The sequence below is a fragment of the Choloepus didactylus genome, chromosome 1 (assembly GCF_015220235.1).
Source record: "Choloepus didactylus isolate mChoDid1 chromosome 1, mChoDid1.pri, whole genome shotgun sequence".
NCBI classification, from domain to species: domain Eukaryota; kingdom Metazoa; phylum Chordata; class Mammalia; order Pilosa; family Megalonychidae; genus Choloepus; species Choloepus didactylus.
In genome coordinates, this window is record NC_051307.1 from 233,500,622 (window position 1) to 233,513,623 (window position 13,002).

At 36.0% G+C, this 13,002-nt stretch overlaps 1 protein-coding gene across 1 annotated transcript in view; it reads right to left on the reverse strand.

Moving 5' to 3' along the window:
* The window catches only part of CRBN (cereblon), a 422,075-nt gene that overhangs the window by 352,786 nt on the left and 56,287 nt on the right, over positions 1 to 13,002 (reverse strand). Inside the window, exons 2-4 of the mRNA XM_037800583.1 lie at positions 10,640 to 10,746; positions 9,905 to 9,998; positions 8,140 to 8,196 (exon numbers count right to left, since the gene is read on the reverse strand). The gene's annotated coding sequence lies outside the window, so the exon portion shown is untranslated. The remainder of the gene's footprint in view (positions 1 to 8,139; positions 8,197 to 9,904; positions 9,999 to 10,639; positions 10,747 to 13,002) is intronic.

Sequence of the window (13,002 nt, forward strand, 5' to 3'; positions counted from 1 at the left end):
TTACTAATGCAATGTACCTTTTAAATGAAAGTGAACAATTTACTAGATCATTATAAGACAGCTAAGTGTAGAAATACACTTCCAAACCAACAGGCCAATAAAACTTGTCTTAATTTCAATGGTGACATCTCCAAATTATTTTATCTTTGACTTTTAAAGACTACTTTGGGAAGACAGAGGCAGGGCACTAATAACTCAAAAAGTTCTTTCTACTAGTAAGTATAGGGCAGGAAGGCAGGGTTTGTAGGCACTAATCCATCCAGCAGGCCTGGGCCAAGGGGTAGGATCTAGCAATGAGGAAGAAGATTAGCAAGCATTAGTTGGGTTTTCTGGAATCCCAGTTAAGTGCTCGAGTTCATGGCAGGACTCTGTTCATGGGCTGTGCATATGGGAAAATATAAGAAGGAGAGGCTAGGCAGAATTTCAGTCCTATCATCAGAACCAAAATAGTGCCTGGTGGAAGGTTATGTAAGGGACTTGTGGGACCACACAGCCTCCCAGAGCTGGCTGTGGACATATTGGAGTCTTAAACAACAAAGACTCTAAGGAGCTAACTCAGAAGCTTAGAGGCTGTAACTGTGCCACTGGTCCTGAGTCTGCATGGGGTTAGGCAACAAGAAGTCAGTCAATTCCATCAATTTCTCCTCCCTCCCTACAATAAACATTTATTGAATTCCTCTGGGAATGAATGATTGTTCTAGACACGCTGAATGCAAAACTGAAATTGACTAAGATGAATAGATTCAACACCTTAAAATCTCGCATCAATCCTACAAGAAAAGCATTATTAATCTATATTCTAGTAGTGCCTTGGAGGGGAATACAAAAGATCCAGCTGTGAAAAATTGGGGGGAAGAGGGAGGAGTAAAAAAAAAAAAAAAAAAAAAAAAAAAGAAGACTTGCTGGACATGAATTCTGGCTCATATTTGCATAAGACAATAATAATTTTATTCTTGGTATAGGTTAAGGGATGGTGATGACAGGGACAAAGGAATGAAGGAAGTGAGTTGAGGAAGTTTTCTGGGCATGGCCAATTGACTGGCTATCTAGAACTGACTTGTTTTATGAAGGAATAATTAGACAAAGTAGGAAAGGAGGGAAAAGGAGAAACAGATGATGATATTGGAATGCTGAGTTAAGAAATACAACAACAGGGAGACAATGTAGAGTCTAGAACAGAGATGAGATATAAAGAAAAGAATAGTTATGGAGGATTGCTCTGGCAGGTGGGTGTGGAATGGATTGGCAGAGGGAGGGGAGATGACAGACAGAGATGTACTTAGAAACTGTTTCAGGAACTGCTGCAAAGCTTTTGTTCAGGGTGTGGTCCTTATTTTCAAACCATAAAATTTTAGAACATGGTGGATCTAATTTGGAAAGTTAGAAAAGCAAAATAATTATTATGATGGTTCTAAACTGTCCCTTGAATTTCTTCATCCACAATAGAGGATATTCATACGAACCTAAGTATTACCTGAACATTTTGATAGAAAACTTTTATTTGGCATCTGTACATAAGAAAGAAGCTGATTTCTTCGGCTCATTCCCTCTTTCACTCCCATTCATCATTAGACATGTTAATCAGGGATTAAGAAAATATTTAAGAGAAGATGTGCCTGTCAGGGAATCTGTAAATTTTAATTCTCTGACTGAGTCCCCAGTGGCCAAGATGAATTTGATTCAATGTGAAAATCTGAACTATAAAGTGAAAAAAAAAAAAGAAATTAGATGACTACAGTAGTAAGTGACAGTGTGAATATGAAGCTCACCATTTGGAAAGAAAAACCTACCATGTGCCAGAAACGGTGCTTTGCTTGCATTTCTTATACAATATCTCAAATCTTCACAATAGCCTTGTAAATCAGCCCCAGGATAGGTTCCTCCTTTTTGCATAAGAAGAAATTGAATGTTAAGTCGTTTAAATGAGTTGCCAAGATCCTAGCTTATAAAAAATGGAGTGCAGATTTGAACATGGGCTTGTTTGAGTCTCTAATACATTTTTCCCACTACGTCTCTAATACATTTTTCCCACTACGTCTCTGTTGCAGAAGTTCATAAAATGCAGCTTATTGCAAGATTCCAGCTCTATATGATATGATTAAGATATTTGCAACCTGCCCTCAATGTTTGAGAGTACTTGATATACCTTATACTGAAATACAGATGTCAATATTTGGTGAATTTGAATGTGATATTTAATACTGATATACCAAAATCTGATAGAAAACTCAGTTTTAGTGATATATGGGTAAAACTACCAATATCTTTAGAGAAACATCAGAGATAAGGTGGATGCTATTTAAAAGATGCTATCTTATCACAAATACTTCCCTAGCAAGCAGTCTGTTACCTGTAGATTGTTAATCAATATTATAATGAACTTTTTGAAACCCTAGTGGAAATAAAAATTTATGAGGCAATTGTTTTATCTTTCAAATGGAAGCAATTCGGACCCTGTGAACTTTTTAGGACAACAGTTCTATATGATTTATTCAATAAAATGTAGAACTTTAACTACATTTTATTTATTTGTAGACTACATAAATATGCAAATATCTTTAATGATTTAAATAATAACTCTGGCAGTTGAAGCCTCTCTCTTCAAGTAGAATACCCTCTGTGCTACCCCTTGGCCAGTTTTCCTGGCCATATTCTACTTGACATTTGCCTGGGGGACTTCTAGGAAGCCCCCCCCTTCCCTTCCAGGCCCTTCTTGCCCTCTACAACCCCACCCCTACCCAACATCTTGTACAAGCCCTGATTAGAGCAGATACAACATTATTATTATCTTCATATTAGAGAAGAGCAAAGTGAGCCTTGGAGCAATTTACTTGCCTGTGTGTCTACAGCTCGAGTATGACAGAACTGGATGCTACTCAACATTGGTCCGAGTCTAGCACCCATACTCTTAACCATTAAGTGTGAAGCCTTCACAGGACACAAAGGCTACAAATAGCTGCTTCCTCAGGTCTTGGCAAAATATCACACATATCAGAGGTGCTGAATGTTTACTCACTGAAGAAATGAGTAAATATGCTCAACTGAAAAGGGGACTTCGGCTGTATCTCAAACCATAGTTACTGGTGACCCATATGGAAATGTCAGTAAGTAGGAAAAAGTACGCCCCCTAATAAAATAATTGAGTCTCTCCCCTATACCATCTTCTGGAGGGAAATAAAATTAAAAAGAATGGTCTGTGACCTTAAAAAGCTTGTCTAATCTTCAAAATGTTCTCCTAATCTACCTCTTTTTTTCTGTTCCCACTGCTCACCACCCACACCCCAACAACAAAGCAGCCATCTAAGTGACTTGATTTGCTGTGACCTCTTCTGTTTGCCAAGTGCCAGACTCCTGTCTCCCAATACCATACAGAAGAATCTCAAAGGTTTCAATAACTCTATTTCCTGCCACAATGAATTAAGAACTCATGAGTCTTATTATATAGATCTCTCTAATTCTGTCTTATTTCTTATTATTCCCCAATATGCATCCTTTAATTTCCTCACTGTCACAGAAACATACCATGCTTATAACCTTCCACATTTCATTAAAGAGTCCCCTTATAATTTGAGGGGCAATGCAGGAGTCAGCAAACTATTGTCTGCAATCTGTTTTTATACTGCCTCCTGGAAGATAAATATAGTTTTTAAATTTTAAAGGTTGAAAAAAAATAAAAGAAGAATACTTTGGGATACGTGAAAATTACTTGAAATTCAAATTTCAATGTCCATACATACAGTTTTATTGGGACACAACCAAGCTCATTGGTTTACATGTTGCCTGTGGCTGCTGCTTTTGTTCTACAACAGCAGAGTTGAGTAGTTGAGACAGAGACTATATTGTCCAGAAAGTCTAAAATATTTATAGTCTGGGGCTTTACAGAAAAAGTTTACCAACCTCTGGCGTTTACAAAATAAACTAAAGATACCCAATTGTTGAGCACCTACTCTGCATAAGACAAGTGCATTGTGCTTTCGTTCTTTCAATAAGTCAGTATTATTTTCTTTGAATTGTAGTTGAAGAGACTGGGACTAAAAGACTAAGCTGAAACAGTCTCAGAACCAGAAGTACCCAAGAAAATGTTCAGAATCGACAGCCCATTTATGGGTTTACCTCTATGACAAGCTACCTCTCCCTATACTCGAGAAAAAAATGAATATGCTGACAGGTATGAAAATCACACAGTACAAATTGAATATATGGAATGCCAGGTAATAAAGTGGCCCTACAGAAATCCAGCGAATCCAAAAATCGAATGCATCAATATAGCTTCTTGATCTCTCTCTGCACACTTCCTAACTTTCCCTTAGCACACAGCTCCTTTTTAAAAACATTAAGCAATTGAAGATCCTTTCAGGTGGAATTTAAAAATTCCTTTTCATCAGATTTGTCTTTTATCTGTTGATCAAATTGTTCTTGAAAAGATTTTTTAAAAGAAATATGTTTTTTAAAGTACAATGTTGTTCCTGAAACCCACATGGCAATTTTAAAATCAATACTTCAAACCACAGCCTATGGGTGCTACTTAGGGTTATTGTCCTTTATTTTCCAGGATATATTGAAAGGATTAAAGAAAATGAGACAAAGGAAAAAGTTCAATTTCCGCCCCCTCCAAAGTACCTACATCTTCAATCTCCAAGTCAAAACTAAGGAGACTTTGTAGAATTGAGACAAGCAAAAAAAAAAAAAAAAAGGAGTCCAGCCAAGGTAACTTAGGTAAACCTATATGAGGATTTATTTTTGACTAGATAAAATGGTGTATTCTGACTACTGGTTAGTTGGCTTGTGTTTAGAAATAATTGACAGAATGGCAGATACCAAACTGAGTCTTTACAAAGGCAACTGACTCTTACGAAAATAGTATTTTTAAATATAGCTGTCTTCTTGACATGGCTCTAATAAGAAAAGTCAATATGTATTGATCCTTATCATGTTTTATGCTTTCTATATATTTATTTGTTTATTCTTCACAATGACCCTATTAATTGGATAAGATTAAGATTAATCCCACTTCACAGTGAATAACAAAATTACTGGGATATTGGGGAACTTGTCTTTTGTAATTCAGTTAGAGACCAAGGTAGCATCTGAACAAAGGTAGCTCGGAGTGTGTACCCCTAACCACATGATACACTGCTTCTGACACTTCATCACTTACTCCCCTCTCTGTAGGTGGTACTATTTAATCAAATATTTTCATCACACAGTTTGGTGACCCCTCTTCAAAAAAACCTGGTCATTTGATTTTCTGTATCTTTTCAAAAGGGGCAGTGTTTGCCAAGAGGATTGGTCCCTCAACATTCTTTTCATTAAATCATTTAGATTGGCAGCTCAGCAAATAAATAAGAACAGCAGAAAAAAAAAAAATTCCTTGTGAGAAATTCCAAATCTTATTAAGTGCAGTCTTAAAATTTAAGCATTAATATGAAGACAATGAACCTTTCTCCCTAGGTCTATAACCTGTCTGCAAAGTAATTTTACATATTTAATGAAGAAAGGTAATCAATATAACTGCAGATCTTTTAACTAAAGCAACACTGCACCCCAAAAATCAATATAAAGTCAGTAATCTAGTCAGAATTGAGACCCAGAGGCCAAAAATCACCCAGATTGCCATGAATTTTTTGCAATGACATTATCATTAGTGATCTATTTGTGCAATTTTGAAATAATCAGTCCTAAAGACATACCAAATTACACTGAGAAGAGGAAACACAGGAAAAAGGCATCTCTCTCTCTCTCTCTCTCAGGCATTTGTTTAAAATAAAAGGAACAGCTTCAATTTCCTCATTGTCACAGTCTCATTTATTATGCAAGTGCAGTAGGACCACATATCAACATTCACTTTAGAAAATATTGAAAAACATATAAATTTCTGCTCTATTCCATCTTGTTCCAAAATAGATTTATGGAATGAAATAGATTAAAAGACAAAAAGCATTTGTCGTGGACTTTGTTTTAGGCTCACGTACTAAGATATACAGAAAACCAATGAAAGGTACAATGACCTCCAAAACAACCATTTAGTCCCTGGGTTTCATACAGCAGCATTCTGGAGATTCAGAAGAGAAGTTTAAATTTGTAACTTAAGCTCTCCAATTCTTCTACTATTTTTAGATTTCAGCTATCATCATTGTGAAGCAGTACAGAGTAGAAGGCTGATTGGATTTTCCAGAAAATGGCAACCTCTAAATCAAGAACAGATTCGTGGCAGCCCTGTTGTATTCCAGTGATATAAGATCACTGGCTTAATCAGGTGAAAATGGAAATTATTTTCTTATTCTCCTCACTTATTTAAGTAAATTTCATTACTACATAACTCAGTGAATCACTGAGTATCTTTGACCTTGATTTATTTTTTGAAGACGGCATTTTAAGTTCAACAAATCCTAAAAGAAGATGCATTTTCTTCAATAATAGTAGAGTAATTGATGCTAAACTATTTCAAATTGTTCTTGGCTGCTGAAGTTTGTGCTGGTGCCACATTATATGCCACTTTTATTATAATTTTACATTTGGTTGTAATTACTTAATGAAAAAATATGGTCAATAACATGAAAGTAAATCACAAATTTGGAAAGTAGAAGAAATGTCAAATGCAGTCTCACTACATGTATTTTGCTCTTTCATTTATTTTCTTGATCAGATTAAAAGATACATAGAGTATTTACTCTATCCTGGGTAATCTCAATAACAACATAAGGGAAATCTTGTTTCAGTGTCATAGATTTGGGGTCCAGTAAAAACCAGTACTTTAAAGCAATGCTATCCTCCTCCTTTCAAGTATATTAAGAGAATTTGGCTTCGAGTTACAATGCAATAGTTTCTATCAGACCAACCTTCCCACAGAGAAAAACCATCAACTCTGAACAAAATTACCTGAAGGCAGTGGAGAGCAACCAATCAAAAGCATGCAGACACTGGGGGAATATGCACTTGGAAAAAGGTAATGGCACAGTGAGTATCCTGTGTTTACACCTTTTCAAACAGAGGTCAGGTTCCGGTCAATGTCACGTGGGATGACTACAACTCAGATGCAAACCTGCAGTTTTACTGGCTTTAAGAACCAGAGAATAGAGTTCGAATTGCCCACAATGAGTGGAAAATTGGCAGTGTGTGGGTGGGTTGGGAATACTGGTAAGGAAACAGCCAGAGAGGGGACGCCTCATATTCTGGGCCTAAACTTGACTGAAATTGCTGGCTGACCCCTAAACTATGCTTGAGTGGAACCTACTCCAAGTAGCCCAACTAAGGCTACAAGAACCAAACAGAAATTTCAGCAATGACAATTAAAAAGTAGACAAGAGTTTGGAATTTGAATTTTTAACAACCCCCCAAAAAAGGAAATCAATATTCTTCAGAAAAATATAATAGAATCCAGAACATCCAGAACACATCATTCATAATATGCACAAACAAGAAAACATGACCCATAATTGAGAGAGAAGGAAATTAATATAGACTGACCTAAAGATGACCCATGTATTGATCTAGCAAAAAAGGATTTTAAAGCAGTTCTTATATCTATAGTAAAAGTCATAAAGGAAAATATGCTTATAATAAATAAACATGTAGGAAACCTCAGCAGAGAAACAGGAAGTATACAAAAGATCCAAATGGTAATCTGGGAACTACAATATAATATCTGAATATAAAAAAAGTTCATTGGATGGGCTTAATGGCGGATTGAAGTGACAGAAAAATCAGTGAATGTGATGATAAATCAATAGAAATTATCCAATCTCAAGAACAAAGGAGCAGGGTGGGGGTGTGAAAAATATAAACACAGTTTCAGAGACATGTGGGACAATATCAAGTGTTCTAATATACAGGTAATTGGATTCCAGAAGTAGAGGAATGAGAGAGAGAGAGAGAGAGGAGAGAAAAACAGAGAACAGTACAGAGAAAAAAAAAAATACTTAAAAATACAATGGCAACATTTTTCCAAAATTTGGTCTAAGACATTATTTACAGATTCAAGAATCATAGCATACTCTAAACAGGATAAATACGGTACAAAGAAAACCATACCTAGGCATGTCATGATCACACAGCTGAAAACCAAAGATTAAGGGAAAACCTTAAACCAGCCTGAGAAAAACAGCATCTTAATAACAGGGTAACTACAATACCACTTACCACTGACTTCTCATCAGAAAAATGAAGACCAGAAAGCAAAACGGCATCTTTAAAGTGCTGGAAGGAATAAAAATAACCCCCCAAATTAATAATAATAAACAATTAATCCAACAATTAACTAATTTTAAAATTTTAAAATTTAAAACACCCATGAACTGAGAATTCTGTGTCTAGCAAAATATCCTTCAAAATGAATGTAAAATAGAGTATTTACTAAATTAGAATTAGGAATTTGTCACCAGCAGACCTGCCTTACATTAAACGCCACAGGAAGTTCTTCAGGTTGAAAGTCAATGCTATGTGTGTCTTCAGAAAGGAACCAAGAGTACCAGAAGCGCAAAATTTGTGGATAACTTTAGATTACCCTTTTCCACCTAATTTCTTTAAAACACATATGGCTGTTTGAAGGAAAAATCATTTTACTTTGGGGTTTATAACTTATCTAGATGAAGTACGTGTGCAACTAGAGAAAAAAAGAATGAGGAATGGGTGGATAAATGGAGCTATACGATTGCAATGTTCTTACATTTTATGTGAAGTGATAAGATACTAACTCTGAGTAGATGATGACAAGTTAAACATATATATCGTAACCCCTAGCAAAATGACTAAAAATTTAACACAAAGAGATCCGGCTTAAAAAGCCACCAGGTGAATCAAGTGTGATGAGAACACAAACTCCTAGAACCTTAAAGATGTACGAGATTGTAGGGTACAGTTTTGGATCCAGTGTGGAATCCCTTCAATAGAAGATGAGACACAGGCTCGTTCAGCCTCGAACACTTCCAAATGAGAGTGCTTGGTCCCACATGAGGCAGCCCATTGCCCTAATTTTTCTGGTCCTAGTTTACACTTCTATGGAACAAGTCTTCTCCCCTTCTACAAAAGTCTCTGGCATCTCTTTCTTCTCTATAGATTCCTCCCTGCCCCGCCCCCATTTACATCTGGAAAGAGGCAGCAGTGTCCTTCTAGATGAGCTCTTGAGGACTTGACACTCCTCCTTTCTCCCAGGCTCCTATTTGTTTCCTTTATACCTCTGCTCAAAAATTTTACAGACATAATTGTCCATTCACTTTACTTGTTTATTGGATGTGCTTAGAACATAATAGGTGCCCAATGTCAATAAAATGAATTAAAAAAAGAAACATACTCAGTATAAGAAGCTAACATTCTGTGGGAGGGGTACCATTAGACAGACACCCTGACTTACAGGTATTATACTACTTAATCCTCACAATAAAAAGGTATACCTTATAGGTGATAAACTAAGGTACAGACACATCACATAACTTCCCCAGGGTCACACAAACTTGTAGGTAAAGCTGGGATATGAACCAAGCATCGAAGAACTGAAGAATATATTTACTCCTGCGTTTTCCACGTGCATCAGGGCCAGTGTTTCGACGTTGTCAGTTCATGGGGCCTCTCCAGTTTCCTCTGTGTTCCTTTATACTACCTTCCCTCTCTGGCCTCTCCATCCCTTCCCATTGGGACCACCTCCCACTATCCTCTGATTTTCCCTTCTCCAGAAACTTCTCTCATGTCTCTCCAACTGCCAATCCCAGACTGACCATGGTCTTCACTGATACCAAAGGGAAGTGATGGTTGCAGTGAACTAATAATCAAAAAAATAATATTTTTATAGAGATTACTAATCTGGCTTTAAATAATAAAATATAAGTAATAACCAATATTGTCATTTTATATTATTTAAATTATATCCTGGTTATAAGGTGGCCCCCAATGTGTGAATTTTCTAACTTACCTTGAATATTCCTTCAAGTTCCACATTTGATTTAGCTCTCTCTGAATCATATTCTGTATTGATCTTCCTGGTGCACATTCCTGAAGTATGTCCTCTGAAAAAAATAGAAAGCTGAGGAATGGACAACTCTCTGGTTGTTGGCAAAAAAATTTACTACTCTGTTAAACAGTTACATAATTTACCTTTATAGGCTACTGTTCGACACAGTCTTGCTTCCTAATTCATGAAACTGAGTTAAATATGCTGTGGCAATAGCCCAGAGTGTTCGATTTTATATTTCACTGCTTCATAAAATCAAAGAGTTCACATATATTATCAAACAAGGTTTGCTTTGCTATGGCCCTATGGTAATTAATGGTAGAACTATGACTCTGTTTTGTTTGTCTTCCATCAAAATCTTCAGTCATGTTGAAAATATGGCCTTGTTCTAATGGTAAGTCAATTTCATTGATGATGGTATAGAGAACTCAAACACAGGTGGTATACTTTCAAAGAACAATGAGTTCTACAAGTATTATATCGAGCCTAGCCTAGTCTTTAAAAGAGAGATTCAATTAGGTCATGGGTCTGCTTCAAGCAACTTATGGCTCGTAATGGGACACATATGTATTCAAACAACGCATAGCATGTATGATGAAAATTACTTGTTTCCATTGGCTTTATAGCAGCAAAATGGATACTGGTCAAATATAGTGGATTACTTGCAATGCTCCCAAGCACTGCTTGTGTACTCACCCTCAGTAACTATCTGGGACAACTTGCTGAATCCAGTCTTTTAGACCAGTGCCTTTCAAAGTGAGGCCCACAAAGCTGGAAGACAGGTGACGTGGCTGTTACCCATCCTGGACGAGACACAGACAGAAATTGAGAGTAAGCATTTAGAAACAATTACAAAAATTTGATAATGTAATTTTATATATAAAATAAAATACTGAGGCTTGTATCTTTTATCACTAATTGTTTTGACATTAACAATGAATTACAGATATTTTATGAACCTGCACTCATTACTTCTGGAAAACCCTGAAAACTAAGCCAAAAGTTACATTAGCTCTCAACGAAACACTCACTGATCAATTTGCAAAAACTCCAATGTTCAGTCACCAAACTGTAAAAATCAGGATAATTAAACAAGATTCCTTTTTATGCTGACATTTTCTATTTGCAGTTTGAAAAATAAACGCAACCAAAAAATTACACCTTCTAGAAAACTGTATCATTTCTTCATTATTTTATAACTATCTTGGAATATAATGTTTGGTTTTTCTAGTTAAGTATATTTTATTTTTTATTTTGAATCCTTAATAACTGTATTAAAGTATAATTCACATAAAATAAAACGTACTCATTTTAGGTATAGCTTTATTAAAGTATAATTCACATAAAATAAAATGTACTCATTTTAGGTATATAGCTTGATCAGTTTTGGCAACTATCACGTGAAAGTGCATCTCTCAACATACTTCTTTCCTTATAACACAACGATGATCGAAAAGGCCTATCTTAGCATTCACTCCATAACCCATGTAAAAGCTGAATTGTAATTTAATTTTATTTTCCTTTCTAGTAATTAACTGGAAACTTCTAATCATTCAATGTGAGTATGTTTTGATTCATTAAGAATCCTGTTAAAAAAAATTTTTCCCCCACCAGTGTATTATGTCTTCTCAAGGGCAGGCATAGACGTGCTGAAACTGACAAATCTTTCTGGCTGCATGGCTAAAGAAGAGACGACAGGTAGATTTTGATCAAGCATATTTAATAATTACCTAATCCACTGATAAATTAACAGGATGTTAATTGAATTACACCTGAAAGGCAGACACAACATGACTCAGGAGAGAGTAGGAATGGTTTCCATGAGAACCACAGAGTGAAAATACCATAGCAAATGCTGATGCAGGCTGAGAAGTGCTAGAAAAGTGCCACAGTTGCAACTGCTGGAGCAAATGTTTATTTTGGCAGCAGACAGAAAAAAGTTTGGTTTGCAACACATATAAAAGTATGCTGTGAAACAGGGCACCATCAGAAATAGCATTAAAGCTTTTGAGTCATAAGAATTAGTGCATGCGTTCTCTCAAATAAATTTAGCATTTTCTAGTGGGTTACATAACTCTGGATCAAGAATCTGGAATCAACGTTTTGATAAAATGTTATTTTGTCCTTGGATTTCTGTTGTTCTAGGAAATGATCGAATGATATCAAATCTATATTCTGCCACCTTTTTTTTTTTTTTTAAGTTGTGTACATATAGAATGGTCCTTTATTCTCTCCAGAAGACTTTGATCCTGAATATGTAAATATTACTTTTAAGTAAAATTGTTGTTTACAAGCATGGAGATCTATAACTTTGTTATATTTAGGCCATGAAATTCTACATATTAACAATCTGGCACTTGAAATATAGTCAGGTTATAACTGTCACTGCAGTTTGCTTTGCGCCAAGCAGCAGTGTGAAGCGATGGTATCACATGATCTCTGTCCTGACTCCTTGTGAGGTTAACGCTATGTGTCACCTTGGCTAGGTTATGGTGCCCAATTGCTTGGTCAAACGCTAGTCTATGCGTTGCTGTGAAGGTATTCTGTAGATGTGGTTAACATCGACAATCAGTTGACCTTGAGTAAAAGTGATTATTCTCAAAAATGTAGGTGGGCCTTGTCCAATCAGTTGAAGGCCTTGAGAGCAAAACTGAAGTTTCCTAGAAAGAAAAAAAGAATGCTGCCTTAAGACTGCAGGATCACCTCCTAAGTTTCCAGCCTGCTGCACTTAGCTTTGTGCCTTACAAAAACAGGTGGTAAATGGACCTGGCCCATGGGCCATAGTTTGCTGAGCTCTGGGATAGATGTAGTATAATGTAATTAATCCCCTATTGATGAATATGTGAGAAGATTCTAATCTTTTGATATTACAAACAGTACTCAATAGACAACATTTTACAAATAACTGTTTTCACCTGTAAAACTGAGTCTGAATTCCTCAAAGGAAAATTATTGGCTCAAAGGGTCTTTGCTTTTACATTTTTTTTGTATTCCAAACTGCCTTCCATTGTGGTTGTATCAACTTAGATCCCACAGACAGAATATGAATGAACCCGTTC